General features: G+C 38.4%; 1 protein-coding gene across 1 annotated transcript in view; it reads right to left on the minus strand.

The window, feature by feature from the left end:
* The window catches only part of LOC110340193, a 379,146-nt gene that overhangs the window by 254,672 nt on the left and 108,042 nt on the right, over window positions 1-16,432 (minus strand). The window lies entirely within an intron of this gene.

Here is a 16,432-nt window from a genome sequence, read left to right on the forward strand (position 1 = left end):
GCTGCATTCCATGTAGGTGGTGAACTTGTGAATTATAGATACTATACTTTTAGCAATTCCCTTAGTAGTTCTCATTGTGGAATATCACATATAGCTTCTTGGAAGTAAAGATGTCTGAATCTTCTTGCACACACCAAGAGGCATATCCTACATGCTTAGAATTGGTTGCTTAATATGTCTTTGCACTATTAAATATTTATAAGAGTCATATACTGTGTAATTCACATGTTTTCCTATTAAATTTATATAATGTGCTATATTGGTTTGTGTATTGAATGCCTGTATTATATACTACCCATTGTCTATCTCCCCTACTTGGATATAAGTTCTGTTAAGGCAAAGACATGTCCTCACTGCTCTCTCCAATGCCCTTGGTGCGTAGCAAAGAGCCTGCTGTGTGGACATGCTCATAATATGGTGTGGACTCATTTAATAAAATTCTCTTGGGAATCTACCATGAAACCCAGATGCTTTCCATGTCTTGCAACTTAGAGCCTTTTCATCATTGTTTATTCTTCTCATCTTGACTATTCACTCCCCTGTCTAATTTCCTCCACTACCTTGCTGCCTCTTATCTCCTTTTTAACTGAATACTGTCTAAGAATCAAACATATATCTAGATTTTACGAAAAAAAAGGACAAGTGACAGGGTTAGCTCAGTGGTTAAGATCACTTGTTGTCTTTCAGAGGACCTGGGTTTAGTTTCCAGCAGCAACATAGTGTTCATGATCATCTATAACTCTGATTCTATGCAGTCTGGTGCCATCTTCTGACCTCAGTGGGCATCAGGCACACATTTGGTGCACATATATACATACAGGAAAAATACACACACACATAAAATAACAACTACATCCTTTTGGTTTTTTTCCCTTTAAGACAAATACTCTATGGGTCTTGCCTGCAGAGCACAGTCTGTTTGGAGAACAGAGAGGCGGGGCTTCAGTGGGGATTCCTTGAGAACAGTGATCTAAAGGAAGTTAATGACTAGGAATAATGAGGTCAAGACCAAGGGGTAAGAAAAGCCTGGCCAAAACCAACCAACAAACAAACAACAAAAAAAGCAAAAAGCAAAACAAAAAAAAAACAGCACAAAAGCACACATATGGAGTGAGCACATCTTGGTAAACTCGATTTTTCTGAAGTGCCTAGAGTTTTAATCAACAGAGTAAGCAATAGAATCCAAACTTCTCCATGCAGAGCCCCAGAGTCAGATTTGACTGATATGGGCACATTGTTGTGTGGTATTGATTTGTTTTGACATGTTATGTCTGTCCAATTTGTCACACCTTCAATGTCTATTGGATGCTTACCAGTTCCTTGTTGTAGCATAAGTCAATTTCCAAGTCAAATAAGAAAGACCTGTCAAATATTAAAACAATCACTCCTTCCCATTGACTTCTCTTATTTAGCTAACAAGCCAAATATATTAACATGGCACAGGGAGTGAAGGAAGGTATGGCCCATAGAATCTTGGAACTTTTCTCAGTTCACGGTCCCCATTGCTAGTGTTTCACTGGGCAGCATCAGGATTTAATCAAATGGAGCAATTTTAGGATCGGGTGTGTATTACCAGAAGCTAAGTTACTAATAGGATGAATTCCTTAACACGTCCTCATCATTCACAATATGCTTTTGGATATAACGAAATCATCTCGCAGGGAAATGAACAGACCCACTGAGAAATTCAAAGTAGGGCACTTAGCAATACAAATACAATAGGTTTTTATGTGGCTGGTAGTTAACTCTCTATGACACCCAGAAGAATGAGATGACAATCACCTGTATGTGCGTGTATACACTTATATATGTTGAGGCAGTTGGATACGAGAAGCAAAATAACAAGACAGTAAACAGTTTGTGCAGTACTCTTCATATTCCAGCATTCTTCCCGAATTCCTAGTGGTAGCTGTTCGGGCCTGAGACACAGCATCAATTAGAACATTTCTTGTGTTGTTGCCATTGTTTTATCTGAACTGGGGGAGGAAAGCATTCCCACTTGCCTTTGGCTCTTCCTCTCATATGGGAATTTCCTATCATTTAACTCAGAGTATCGTGGAGCATAACCAGAGCTCTTAAATTACACCACACATGAACTTTGCTCAAGAAGTCATCCTGTGTGCACCCAAGCATTTCCTTGGGAGCTGTAAGAGTGAGAGTGAAACTGCCCTGAAAGGAAGGTTTTTACAAAGCATCCAAGTTCCTTGGCTCAGTGATGCAATCACTTCCTCTCTCCTGTCTTCTGCTCTCTCTCTCTCTCTCTCTCTCTCTCTCTCTCTCTCTCTCTCTCTCTCTCTCTCGTGTGTGTGTGTGTGTGTGTGTGTGTGTGTGTGTGTGTTGGGGGTAGTCATTGGCTTTACTCTGACGTTTTTTCCCATAAATCCCCCTGCTTCAGCTCACTTATTACCACTAATCACTATATTTTCTATAATACACCATAAACTCATTACACAAGGCTGCCTGTAACTATGTAAACTAAGACTTTCTATTCTGCATTTATAGCCACATAACAACATTTTACAAATTAGAACAGTCTCTTGAATGTTAAGAAATGAAGCCTAGAATATCAAAGTTTAATTTTACTCCTGGGAGCTTTCTAAAAACATTTGAGATCATACTTTTTGCCTCATGGTTTCTCACCTTGAAAATCTCACACAGAGATTTTGGCTCTAAATTTCCATGAGACTGGACAGGTTACCTAAATCTATGAACTACATCTGTGGGAATTAGGAGACAACAGAGCATCATAGGGTGGTGGAAAGTCCATCAAATTCAAATGTACTCTAGCCTGGTAAATCCATTCAAGGTCTTCATGAGGCCAAAGTACAAACACTTTTAAATGAAAGGTAATTCACAGTAAGAGGGTCTTACTTCATATTCCTCCTTTTTCTCACCCTTCTCTACTTCCTCCCCACCTTCCTTTTTTTTCTTTTCAGCATTGGAATTGGAATCCGGGGCCTTATACAGGTTAGTTAAATGCTCTGCACTGATGCAAGCCACCACTCAAGAGACTATTACTTAGGAAACCAAAAATAGACCTTTAAAATCAAATCCTCACCATACTACATGTCAAGCTAAACAACTCAAATAGATAAAAAGTTAATGACAAACACAAATCATTGAAATGGTTACCCAACACTCTTTTATCTTTGTGAAAGCAGTTAAGACAAAAATAAGGGTATCTTTGTTTGCGTTACTATTGCTATGATGAAGCACCATGACCAAAGCAAGTTGGGGAGTAAAGGTTTTATTTGGCTTATATTTCTATATTGTATGTAGTTCATCATGAAGGAAGTCAACATAGGAACTCAAACATGGCAGGAACCTGGAAGCAGGAGCTGATGCAGAGGTCATGGACAGGCCCTGCTTACTGGCTTGCTTGTCATGGCTTGCTCCGTGAACCCAGGACCACCAGCCCAGGGATGGCACCACCAACAATGGGGTGGGCCCAACTCATTGGTCAGTAATTAATAAAGTGCCTTATAACCAGATCTTATGGATGCATTTTCTCAATTGAGATTCTTTCCTTTCAGATAACTCAAACTGTGTCAATTTGACATAAATCTAGTCAGGACAAAGAGATATCTGAGTTATTGAAAAGTGAATGTTGTATAATTATAATTTGAAGGCAGTGCTGTTCAGTGTCATGAAGACATTAGAGCTATTTCTGAAAATGCTGTTAGGACAAGGAAGTTATTATTTGAATGATTATTGATGATTGAATAATTATCAAGTGCTATTAACCTTTATATATTCCAACTCTGTTGTGTAAGAGGTACACCTGCAATCAAAGTTGTACATGAGCCTTAACAATTGAGTTGTAAATGTATAGTTTTCATATCAGTACATCTATCATCACAATTATTAATCTTCTTTGGAGACTGAAAAATAGACATGGGTTTTCCCTCTCCTTCTGGAAAAGCTAAACTATGAAAAGTGGCTAATGTATAAACTGTTTTTATATTAGACTAAACTTCCATTGATTAAAAATTATCCCAGTGAAGACTTAAATGTAATATTTAAAGCATTGCTAGAGCTAGGAGGACAATAGAACCATTCAATTAATGAGGTGATAACAAGAAGGGTGAGGTCTTTGGCTAAGTCTAACCACAGCCAGTATTGCAGAACCTGAGAATACACAGAAGAACCAGTATCCTGTTATTAGCTTATTTGACTGCTTAGCCTCACTTCCTTCCCAAACCTTATGGGGATTTCATATATCAGTGATTTGAGAAGCTAAATAGTTGGAGTTTGCTAACAGTTCTAATTAATTGAGCCATATTCTTCCTTCCCCCAAGGCCCTCTCTAACTTGTAAGCCACTAGAGTGCTGTGGAGTGCATAATTGCTGCAGGGCTGTCTTCTGAGTCCCCCATGGTGTGAAAGCATCCTGTGCTCGCTGGACCCAAGGTCCTCATAGAACTGAAGTGTGTCCCCAAGTTCCTAACACCTAAACAAAATGGAGTTTCCTGTGTGTAAGTAACTGCACTGATTCAAAGGTTAATTTTAAGTATACTTGTTTTTTCTGCCACACATATAAAAAACCTTAAAAGTCATATCAAATAAGGTGTTCTTGCTGTGAAGTTTGGATCTTAGTAACATTCTTCTACAGAATATTTCAGCTGTCCTTAGACTTTAGCCATGGCCCTCCCACTTCTGGTTAGGCTTTCATTAATTTAACCTTTTGTCCTTCTCATATCTCTTGGAATGCTCATGTTTACGTATTACACTTGCAGCTTCGTTAAAATTATTTTTTAATTAATGAAAACTTATTTCAATATGAAAACAATTTATATAATGAATCTACTAAATTCAGTTCAGACAAAATTATCAACTCATTGATAGCAAATCTGGTAACTCATGGATAACCTTTTTTAGCTCATTAAGCAAAATGATTGGCACTTTCTACCTTTTATAGGAAGATTAAGATATTTTATTTTCTGTTAACTTCCTCTTAAAAAAATTAAAAACACGGCCTAAAGTGATTCTCAAGGAAATTGTTTGGAAACTAAGAACTAATTTCTACTGAATGCAAAAATATACTAAGGTTATAAAACCTGTCTGGCTAAATGTTTTCCGAAAATGGAAGCACGTTATTGAATTCAAGTTAAAATTCGTACAGAATTGTGTTGACATAAGAGACTTTTGGATTTTATTTTTAAAAACACATATTTTAAAAGTGCACCAAATACTTCAGAGAATGTACATAACTGACTATGTGACCTGTGTCCCACTCTTAAGAGGTTATTATATCACGAGTGTGTTAAAAATGACATTTTCCTGTTCTTGCTATACAGCAGAGCTTATGTTAGCCAAGCCCCTGGATCTTCATGCACAACTCTATGGTTTATATTACAGAATCTCTGTGTTTTGAACATTCTTTAGTGCCCCTTTCACTATCCTATGAACTGATTCTTAGGTTCACATTTTTATTGAAAAGAGACATAAATTTCACTAGTATATAAACTTAGTGAATCCATCCATCATCATTGAACTAAAGAAGTATAGTAATATACCTGACCACTAAAATATCTTACAACATTCAATCTTTAACCAACAATCTATGACAGACCTTATGCAATGTTTTCAAACCCATATATTGGTATTTCCCTTACATTAACTTGAAGAGAAGATATAGAAGTCATACTTGTTTACTCTGGGCTTCAAGTTTTATATCTAAAGAAATAGAAATAGGGTTGGAAAAAGGACTCAGTGGGGAAAAGGCTTGCTGTGAAAGCTTGAGAATTTGAGCTTAGATTCTTGAAACTAATACCTGTTCAAAACCCCTGGGTGGGCAGAGACATGCAGATCCTGGGGCTTCCCTGGTCAGCCCCATAGCTGAAATGGCACACTTTAAGCTTAGAGTCTGGGCTTATCTCAAAAGACAAAGTGGAGTGAGATTGAGGAAGACATGGAACATCTACTTCTGACATTCACAAGTATACACATGAGCAAGTACACAGACATATGTGGGTCTGAATACACACACACACACGTACACACACACACAAAGACAATAACAATGGGCCCTTTGTTCATTTTGTTGGCAAGTCCATTCATCTCTGTATATTTGAGAAGAAAATAAGTTAAAATTTTTGCTGTCTTATTGACATTCCCAAATTTCCAATATTTAACTAGAATACTCTCTCCAACTGGAAATTTTTCTAGAATTCTGTGGTTCATTTTTTAAAAACACCAAAAAATAAGAAAAGGACATTTAAGTTGTTTACATAAACTAATCCGATATTTATGTACATACTATTTGTATAAAAACTGAGTGTACATAAGACGTAGGTCATGTCATTCTGTTCATCAGATATCTTTGTTAAATGTTTCTGTATTTTAGTGAGAAAGATACCTTCCTGTGTGTTTATTCTTAGTTCTCTAAATCAATGAAAAAGATTAAAATCACTTAGGAACCAAATGGTTTCTAAAGACACAAATTCAGGTCAGTTCAATAAACCTAAAGCAAATGATTTTCCTATATATTTTCTTTTTCTTAATAAGAGTTGAAATGTCCTGAAGCAAAAAATTATATATTTTCACACATTCTATAAATGTTATACAACACCTGTTCTCCATCTTTAGGGAAAAACAGCTATAAATGAGAACAATGTAAACCATTTTATACAAAATCACTTTCAAAATCACCGAGGCTGTGTGTACAATGGGGGAAAATAGTTTTAAGTGTATACTCAGTTCAAGTAAGGCACTGGACACAAATATCAGAGTGCTGTTTTTATCACAAATATGCATATTTGAGTGTTATAAAGATAAATTGAGGATTAAATCCTAAAAGTCTAACCTAGCATTCTCTAAGTAGCACTCAACTGTTACAGATCTCCTATTCTCCATTCAAGTGACCCCACACTTTCCCTGGAAACATCTTCAACAACAGATGCTCAAAGCTCACTGTGTTTATCTTCTGTGGAACACTTATCATTTTCTTTCTCTACCATATGGTCTTCTGCCTTGCTGCCCACTGTTGATCCTACAAAAATAACAATGCTCTTCAAACCACAAATGACCATTCATCAATCATGAAACTACTTTGTGAAACATCTTCATAAAACCATGTAAGAGAAGTTAGCTTCCTGCTAGTATTTCTAAATTTGTAGCCATACTAGCTCTCAGGGTTTCTGTAACTTTCAACACTGATTCCAGCAGATGCCTTTCTGGGTTCTGCCATGTTCTCTCTAGTGTTTGTTTTAGTTTGGTGAAGACTTGAACTCATGCCTTTTCTATGTATGTAATGTAATAGTGCCAAGTGAAGAGGAGTGACCATCTTCTAGGTCACCAAACATGTGCTGCTACACAGGTTGGCAGAGGGCTAGCAAGGCATCTGGCAGCAATCTGGTTAAGGATCTCCCTAAGTGTAAGGAGTAAGTGCCTGAGAGGAGACCACAGGACATGAGTGGGTAGATACAGCATTCTAAATGAATGGAAATCACAGAACTGTAATCCTAAAACCCTTTTTGTCTCTGGCCCTGAAAAACTGATACGAGATCATGTTGTTTGCCTGATCCTTTCCTTTTCAATTTCTCCCAAGGGGCATCATGGTGTTCCCCAAAAGGGAAATAGACACAATTGTAGTGAAGTTGGATTCAATGTAGAATTCTACCAGTGTCACACAACTCTTTACTCTAAAAACCAGCAAGAATTTTTGAAAAATTTACTCAATATCTATAGAAAATAACACATTTCTTTAAAAAAAATAATTCTTGTCTGATTGCTAAGATGTCACACACCATGTCACTGATTTGTGAAAACCTGCATTTCCAGCTCATTTATTCATCCAGTTGAAGCCACTATTCACAATAGGCCACTCTAGCCCACAGACTTTTAGACATGCTCAATCGTAACTCTAGCCCACAGACGTTTAGACCTGCTCAATCGTAGCTCTAACCCACAGACGTTTAGACCTGCTCAACCGTAGCTCTAGCCCACAGACGTTTAGACCTGCTCAATCGTAGCTCTAGACCACAGACATTTAGACATGCTCAACCGTACCTCTAGCCCACAGACATTTAGACCTGCTCAATCGTAGCTCTAGCCCACAGACATTTAGACATGCTCAATCGTAACTCGTGGTTCACCTTAGCTAGGGTGCCAGTTTTACCACTGTGTCACCTTTACCCACAAAGTGCTTGGGTTTGACAGCAAAGCAATTGCTTTGCATATGCAAGATTCTAAGTTCATTCCCCAACAATATAAAATAAACAAGTTTTAGGTTTCATATTTCCTATTTTGAAGTAAGTACACATAGTCTATAAAAAATAAATTGAGAATGGGACCCAAATCTAAACACATTCCTTATCAAATAGCTTTTTAAAATTTTATGTCCTTTGGGGGAGGGGTACAAGTCATGGTGGGTGGATGGAGCTCAGAAGACCAGTTGAGAAAGTTTTCTCCTTCCATGATGCTTAGGTGGTCAGACGCAGCAATAAGCAGCTCTCCTCACTGATCTATCTCCCTATCCCTTGCTTATAATTTCACATAATACTTTTAGTGAGCCTGTATTTTGACAAGCCATCAAGTAAGGCTAAGTGTATACTTTCCCACTGTAGTATCATGCACTAAGATTTTGGATTTTAGAGCATTTGGGGTTTTCAGATTAGCTGTTCTCAATCTTCTGTGTCTTGGTGCACACATACACACCTACACTTCTTGTTTTTCTCACACTGACAAGAGTACTCAGTTCAAGTAATGCTATTCATAAGATACTTGTAAAAACCTTATGGAAAGAAATACTGCTTTTGCTTTTGAAAAGCACTCAATTAACTGGAATTAACCAGTTTTAAATTTCACAGTTCCCTCAGTCTGATCTGGTAGTATGTCTGAGGATCATGAAGGTCCTACTCTACTCACATCTGTCCCTACACCTGAAATAATTGCTGGAAACTAGAAAATGTTCAATAAATGTCCTTTACAATTAATGAGATCAAAATAAAGAGATGAATGAAGAGATTTAGTGATATCCATAATTTTAAGCAAGCATCTGATAAATAATGTCCAAATAATTATTCCTATGCCATATGCATTTCTGTGTCTGCCTTTGTAGGTCAACAGCAGGATATGAACAATGAATAACCCCGACACATGAACTGCAGGGGATACAAGTAGGTTCTTTCTTAGTATATTTACTTTTCCTTTGGTTTCCTGTTACCAATTATATCATAATTTCCTGTTCCTATTGTACAGGGTTTTGGATTTTTTTGCATATACATGATTTGCCTGCATGTTTTTGTATACTACCTGCATACTATGCCTGTGGAAGCCGGAAGAGGTCATCAAATCCCCTGGAACTATAGTTACAAATAGTTGTGAGTCACCATGTGGGTGGTAGGAACTGATGCCACCTCCTCATGAAGAGCAGTTGGTGCACTTGACCACTGCTCAGCCATCTTTCCAACCCCTATAATGTGTAGTCATGAGGGGCCAAATAACTTCAGACGCCTGACTACCACTGCATAAGCCAAGGGGGCTTAGAGGAACCCACTTTTCCTCCCCTGTGATAAATCCAGGATGCAGAAATGTGGCCTTGGCAGGAACAATACAGCCTTCTCCCCTAGAATTAGGAGAGAAAGAATATGGTAATCACTCATCCAAGTAGGGAAGGCTCTCTCAGAACATGACTGTGCAACCATGTCTGTTACTGTACTTCCAACTTCCTAAGCCTGGTCTCTGTCCAGTGGCCTCATCAATTCCCTGAGCTCACAAAATCCTTCTTTCTAAATCATTTCTGTTGTTCGTCATCAAGGACCTCTCAGTTTAACTTGATCATGAAAGTATTCTAAAAGCCCATCTGCATCCTGAAGATATGACACATACAGCAGAGGATCTTTGGAACACTATCATCCTTGATGTGTGGGCGAGAATACAGACTAGGAAGGGAGTTTTCAATTTCCCAGGAGATTCTTTGTCACAGCAAGAACAGCTCTTATCTGTCTACATTATACACCAAGGTGATTTTAGTCATTTCCTTTCCTCTCTCCCTGTTACAATAACCTGAGTGAAATAGAAATATTAAAAGAAAAAATCTCCCTGCTTATAATGACATCACTCATCATTAGCTGAACTGTCCTGATATCTACTTGCTTCTTAGTTACTACTATTTCTCCCTGTCTAAACTCCTTTCATGGCCCTTTCTCACACCTGCCCCAGATATCATTTTCCTGCCATTTAGAATCCAGTCACCATTAGTGCACCATGCTATATATGCATAATGTTAAAGTTGTCCTTTCCATCTACCCAGCCTCAGGCGTCTCTGGCTTAGAAAGTTGTGCCAATACCTATCTCTCTTTGAAATCATAAGCAGCTGTGGCTTCTCTATCTCTCTCCCTTTTCAATTCCCAACCTCTCCTCCTCAGAAGCCTAGTTAACATCACACTGGCACATCACCAGCAGTGAGCAAAGAGGATGATGAGCAAGGATGCCAGGACCTGAAAAACAGTGTGCACAGGAAAGAACAAAGAAGAACTGAAGCCACACAACCCCAAAGTGATGTATGAGCATCCCTCTGGAAACTCAATGGTGGGTTACTATGTTTGCTGCCTGTCTATAAGGGGAAGGCAATAGTAAATGAAACAATATGAAATTGGCTTTCCCTAGAATTTGATATGCAAAGTCCCAGAATTCCCCAGGTGCAGCAGGAGCAGGCAGCAAGGTCTGAGTGGCACCTTCCCTCCTGATTCTTGCTCTTCACAACATAGCAAATTGTCTAATATGAACCTAGGACATTCACTGCACAACATACTGTGGCTTTCCTTGAGAAGATCTCAGTAAGGATGCTTGTGAGTATGCCTTCACATTGGGATGCACAGGTGAATTAAGAAAGACATCCAAGCTATCCTAAAATCCCAGCAGACTACTCAGGAGCTGTCCTTTCCACCTTTCTCTAAACTCAGACATCCTAGTTACTTTGTTATTGCTGTGACAAAATTCCAGGATCAAGGTAACTTATAAAATAAAGCATTGAATTTGGGGCTCATGGATCCAAAGGGTTGGTTCGAGTCCATGGCCTCATAGTGGAGAGCATGGAAGCAGACAGGCAGGCATGTCCTTGCAGCACTTGCTGAGAACCTACATCTTGAGATTAGATCATGAGGCAGCAAAAGCTAACTGGGAATATCATGAGCTTTTGAAACCTCCAAGCCTACCCACAGTGACAAAACCCCTCCACCAAGGCCACACCTCCTAATCCTTTTCAAACAGTTCTACCTTATGAACTTATGGTAGACATTCTCATTAAAACTACCACAATAAGTGCACACTTACTCCTTGCTGTTTTATTCTACTTTGGGTTTCAAGCCACAATATATTTGAGATCTTTTCTTATCTAAAGTTTGTTTTAGAAAATCCCTCTCCTGAACTTCCTCTCCCAGATACTTTTATCTAATAATTTTACATTTCCTGGAGATAGCTCATATATATAAGCATTATTGGAATTCTGCCATCACTTAAGACATTTTTCTTCAAAATGCATCTTTAAGGGGCAAGTGTACTGATACATACTTGTAAAATGATAATTTGTGCTAATTACAACAATACCATGGTGAGAATGTATGGCTCTTCTCCTTTGTCTAAGTAATCACATTGGCAGACAGTCTAAAATGTTCTTAAAGTTGTTTAACAAGGAATGCTGTGTTCTATGCTATCTGGCAGTTTCTAAATTCACATATTTAAAATATTCTTCCTTGTTCACAGACCATAAAATTGCACATCTCATTTGCAATTGAATTTTTAGAGGCTCTTCCAAAGTGGGGGAGAGATGCATCAAATGTACTTTTTCTAAATTGGCTGTGTTCCAGGACAGACATGGTAAACCCCTCTCTATTTCATTGTCTGACTAGATTGGTACAGATGCTAGACATTTCCTGGATTTCCCCATAAAATTCTTTTCATCATTGGTTGTTTCCACCTGGCTCTACTTTGGGCTATGGCTTTTCTCTGTTTTCCAAACTATCACTCATGAAAATGATTTTTTTCCAACCCCATTCTTACCTCTCCAAGACAGATACTTAGTCCATGGACAATTCCCAGAGAACTGAAAGTTGAACTTGATAGCAATGATATCTGCAATTACATAAAAACTGACTTTTTGCCAAAAGAAAAATCACAAACTATCTGTTCATTTTACATTGATTATAGGTTAATTGGATATGATTTTGGAGACATTTTAAAGACTATTTTAAGAAGATGTTTCTAAAGTTAAATCACTTTTGTCACTTTATTAAGGTGGCTCTTAGAAATTTAAAAGTACTTCTGTGAGTCTTGTTATATGGTATATTTATGTTTCCTCTGACTAATGCTTGCCAGTAATATGAAATTTTACCTGAAGATTTTCTCTTTCTGAATTGGGTAACAATTTCTTTCAAACTGAAACAGTCTCTTCTTGGAGAAAAAGAGGAAGCCAATGAGACCTGGCAAGCAAGCATCTCTCAAGTCTCAGGAAGTTCCTGAAACTGGCAGTATTCACAAGGTCCTTCTCCAAGGTTACAAGAACAATAAACAATTGCTGGGGAGAAGAGACTCTCCTGCTGTGCAGAGCTCCCTGCAAGAGGATCTCTAGCCTGTGAAGCTGTCCACAAGTTTTGTAGGGAGCTCCAGGGATGGAATTTTCATGAGTTGTCATCCACATTGGGCTGAGCTTTTGAGTGATGCGATGAGTTTGAATCATCTACATTCCTGTGAGTAACTCTCACTCCTATGCCTATAAGTAACCCCAATAAACTTGATTCATCAAGTTGGATTTTAGTGCATTATTACTGTAATCAACTATTGGTGCATTATCTGGGATAGTCAGGCATTTTTCCACATCTTCCAGAAAAAAGTCTCTATCTCTGTCTCTGTGTCTCTGTATCATCTCCATCTTTGTCTCTCCTACTCCATCTCCCTTCTCACACTTCCCTGCCACAGTGAGTCTGTGTCACATGCTCTTGCACTATGCTGGTCCAAGCCCAAGGCAATGGGGGCTAATGGCCATGGACTAAAGCCTCTGGTATCATGATGGGCAATGTCATTCTGTAAAAATATGTCTGTTTGGGTTGAATAAAGCACTGTTGACAATAGGGAGCCAAGATAGGTGGGACCACGTGAGTGTCTCTGATCCAGCATAATAAAAAAAAATAAGGAAAATAAAAAGAAAAAAGAAAACCAGCAAGGTTCTTTTAAGAGGCTCTGCTAACAATTGAATGGTGTGCACGAGCATCTGGTAATGGCAGTTACCACATCTCCAAGCTGGCACCATGCTGCTGGATGTCAGCATAGACTAAGGCGGTGTGCAGGAGTCAAACTTATGTCTGCCATTGGAAAGCCAGTGGCTGTTTCCATTTTAATTTTAGCAATGTTCTTTAGCCTATATAAAACACATGAGGAAAAATATAGGTAGACTTGGGAGAGTTAAAGAAACAAGATATTGGAAAAATAAAAATAAAGTAGCTGGGTGTGGTGGCACATGCCTTTAATCCTAGCACTACAGCAGCAGAGGCAGGTAAATTTCTAAAGAGATACCCTGTCTCAGAGAAAAAATAAATAAAAGTAAAAGAAATAGAGTAATATAAGCCATGTGAAGATGGAAAATACACAGAGAGTCTAGATACTGTGTGCTATTGTGCTTTCCAGTTTTTTGATTGCTAAAGAAGAAACAACTGCTAAAGTACACTTGATTATAAATGCTGCTGACTTGATTCAACTTATATCTTTTGAAAATGCCTTGATTTCAAAATTTAAGTATAAGGATATGTTACGTTGGAAAAGATATTTTATTTGTGTTTCCACAGAAAATGGAAAGCTGTGGATTCCTTCCAGGCTTCTGTGGTTTGAAAAACCAAGACCCCCGGAAGCAGTGGCCTAAGTGATTCAACATCTTAGACAGCTGAGATGGTCTAAGGACTATGAGAAACAAGGACTTAGCCATGTTTCTGAGTTTTGTAATGATTCCTATGGTGTGGACAGCACCCCCTATCAGCAGGAAGCTATTTGGAATGAGCAACGTCCAAATTCCCAAAAAGTGTTTATAAATCTTTGTTTCATTTGAATGGAGTTGCTTATTATTGGTTAATTATCACAACAAATGTCTTTTTAAAGGTAAAAGGGGAATTATGGTATGGAAATGAATACTTTGTATTGGTATGGGTTTTCATTTATTGATACAAATTCAAGGTCAATTTTGTGATATGTGTATTTCTCTTCTTAATTAAGTATTGTGCTTATATTGATCTTTTAAAACATAATGCATAATTTAATACAGACTATAGATAGTTACTTATAATAGTCAGAAGTTATAGTTAGTTAAGTTAGGTTTTCTAGATATACAGAGATATATTTAAGATAGATAGTCTTCAAACCTTTCAAAGACCTTCAGAAAATGGTATTTAACATGGTTTAGGGGTTTTCTTGACAATGAGAAGTGTCTGGTCATGGCGGCACCAATTACATCTGAGAGGGAGATGGGCAATGAAGAAACTTGTTATGGAGTTTGCTTTCAACATGGCAAGATTAGACATTTGGGCAAGAAACTGCTCTTGCCTGGACTGCTTGACTGTTGCTGTATAATCTGGACATGCAGGACCAACAGGAAAGTGACTGCTGAACTCAAACAGTCCTTCAGGGTTCCTGCTTCATAGAAGAGTCTGCCAGACTTTCTCCAGAACACAGAAAAATGATTGACAGGCTGCCAATGCAGATGGACAGTTTGAAATGTCCTGCTTTGCTGAGAAGTCTTCCAGACACATTGTGGCCTATGGGCTGAAGATGGATGCCCCAACATTACAGAGGAACTTTGAGTGACTGTCCAGGTAGCAAGATGTCTCTGTCAATTCTAGTGTTTATGGTATTTGATGGAGTTGAAGACAGGTTGTTGAAGTTATAGTTTTCCTTAGTTATGATAAAAAGTAAGTTACATATAAGACTTTAGGCTCACAAAGGTAGGATAGATAATATTTTCTTTAAATCTTCCTGAATGTTAATGGACTAAATATTATAACTATAGTTCTTATCTGATAACTGCTCTGTTATGTATAATTTGACTATGTTAAAGCTAAAACCTTTCTTTTTATTTAGACAGAAAATAGGAGATGATGGGAGATGTCATTCTGTAAAAATGTGTCTCATTGGTTTGAAGAAAGCACTGTTGGCCAATAGGGAGGCAAGATAGGTGGGACTAGGAGTAGAGGAGGATTCTGGGAAAGAGAGACACCATGCAGGTGCCAGAGGAATAAGAGGTCTGGACCCTTTTCTCTGGTAAGCGAAATACTTAGATTAACAATTAGGGGTTAAATATTTAAGTCAGAGATAGCCAGTAAGAAGCCAATCAAACAGCCAACAGCTTTATAATTAATATAGCATCCCATGTGTTATTTGGGGGTTCAGACAGTGTGGCAGGGCCCAAAGAGACTGGCAAAGGAAGACTACACTCTACATACGAGCTAAAATAAGCCTTTCTCCCATGTTTGGAAAGTAGATACCACAGTCACATGAACCTGAGAGAGAATCCACCCTTTGACTCCAGTGTTCACTGCCTTCTTCTTTAGCAATAGAGCTCCAATTTCAGTGTGAAACTTGGCTCCTCGCTAATGACAAAGTGTCCTAGACTCTCTTATATTTACCTGTGGCAAGGTGACTAATTTCCAGCAAAAGCGAAAAGGACAGAAGCAGCCATGTCTAATTACTTTTGCTCAGCCTTCTTTTCTTTCAATTCCTGGAACATAGAGATGCTATTGTGTGACTTTTGGATATTGAGTAAAAAAAAAAAAGCTGCTTAGGAAATACAAGGTCTTGATGACTGTTACGGTGGCCTTGATTGCACAGCTGAATTTGCTGTCTAAAACATAACTCCTGAGATTCATGAAATTAAAGAAGATGCTTGTACACAAGTGGCCATTGTAGGACTAATATATAGTAGATACTCAAAGATGAGCACCGGTGATAGCCCTCCATCTTTTCATTGGGTCACAGTCTTCCAAGAAAAGCGCTTGTACGTATCAAGCAAGGAACGTCAAAGCCAAGCTAATTCTATTGGATATGAGTCTGGAAGATGTGATTGCAGAATGTAACAACCTCTAAGCTGGCAGAATTCCCCCTGAGCCTCAGGAGCTAAACATCACACGCTAACCTACTGGGATAGGAAGGGCCTGCTCTGTACAGGTGGAAATCATGATGTGCCTGCTAAGTGGGACCAGCCGAGAACACATCTGTGCCAGCTCATGCTTCATTACTTCAGAGTTTTTCTAAAAAAGCTATTTGGTCATTAAATTCTGATGACTTCCGGCTTGTGCACTGGTGAAGCTAAGAGCAAAGACAGCAAGTTTTAGTGCCTTTTTTTTGTAGGTATAGAATCATCAGAGCTTAGAAGAGATGTAGCTCCATGTCCAGGAGGAATAGCCACAGGTATCAACAGAGAGAGAATTTGCCTCCATAGGCAGCAGTAGGATG

The sequence above is a fragment of the Mesocricetus auratus genome, unplaced genomic scaffold (assembly GCF_017639785.1).
Source record: "Mesocricetus auratus isolate SY011 unplaced genomic scaffold, BCM_Maur_2.0 Super-Scaffold_100013, whole genome shotgun sequence".
NCBI lineage: Eukaryota > Metazoa > Chordata > Mammalia > Rodentia > Cricetidae > Mesocricetus > Mesocricetus auratus.